We start from the raw sequence: 1,364 nt of genomic DNA on the forward strand, positions 1-1,364 counted from the left end.
TTTTCCCAATATTTCTGCCTTACTGTTGCAGCGTATAGAGAAGGGCACGGGAGGCTGAGGCTTGCTCTTCGTGATAATGAAATGCAGCCCACATATCCCAACACTGGCAAGAGAAGAGGAGAACAAGTCAGAAGTTAAGGAAGTGGAGAAATCAGACCAAGTACAAGAGTCAGAACAGAGGAGCAGGAAATAAAGCAGTGGACTGTGTGCCTGAAAAGAGCAGACAGAGCCTGCAGCTGCTGAAAGGATTAGCAGAATAAAAGGAGTTCTCAATTTAGAAAAACAACAAAAATTCTATCATACAGGCTTTAACTTCTGCTTTGATATAAACACATTGCAGCAGCATTACTCAATTAAAATGGAATGAAACTGTGCACTAGCAGACATCCATCTTCTCCTTTATTATTTCACATGCTCCTAAGAGGCCTGATCCCCAGCATCTCCTCACCATTGATCTACCTTAGTGCAGGTCTGTCCTCTGCACACGTCATCAAATGTTTGGTCTCCAGTGCAGGGAGGCATTATGCAGGTGGGGACCAGCACTGACTGATGGGGACAACCATGTCTCCTTCCCGGTGCTAAACTGGGCCCTGCAATTTTCAACATGCAGATTTCTAAATTAATCTATCGTACCCAGTGTATGCCCACGTGTGTACTCAGGAGAGCACGATGCTTGCAGGCCAGAGAATGGGATTAGAGTTTCCACTGCTGTTTTCGGTTAAGGGAGCATTTACATTTGACTCTGAAGTACTATAGCGATAATATCCCACATAATATCTTTTGCAGTGAGGTAATTTACAGTAAAGATGCAGCTTATACACCTTAAGCCGGAGCCAAACGTGCAGGTTACTACTTTCAGAGAACTTTTAAAGTGGCCCCAGATGTATTAAAGGTCTCGGGAAGACTGAGGTTAGCAGTTCTCACAAGTTTGATTTCTCTTCTCCAGATTGTGATTTTTTTCATCCAATTGCAACAGAGCTGCCTCACACACCCCCAAAATGACCACAGTGCAGCCTCCACGTACCAGCAGTATCCACTTGCTATTTCTGCTCATCAGTTCTCTTTGCCATTTAATCGGTCTTATATTTTTTGAGCGTCAAAGACAAGAAAACAGAGGTTCTTCTCGCTGCAGGGAACGATACATGCAATCGTCTTGCCAACAGGTCGATTAGAGTAACACTGGGGAAAACAGCAAACCAAAAAAGTGACAGCCACAATAATATTCCCTAAAATTCAGGTTAAGAACGATATTCCATCCTCACTGCAGCTCCCCGAGCTATCCAGGTAAAAGGCGCTTTCCAGCCCCTCGTGTTTCCCAGCTGATGGCACTGCCTGATTTCGCCTTTTCCTGCCATTTCCGAGCT

This window comes from Pygoscelis adeliae, unplaced genomic scaffold (assembly GCF_000699105.1).
Source record: "Pygoscelis adeliae isolate BGI_AS28 unplaced genomic scaffold, ASM69910v1 Scaffold62, whole genome shotgun sequence".
Classification (NCBI taxonomy): domain Eukaryota; kingdom Metazoa; phylum Chordata; class Aves; order Sphenisciformes; family Spheniscidae; genus Pygoscelis; species Pygoscelis adeliae.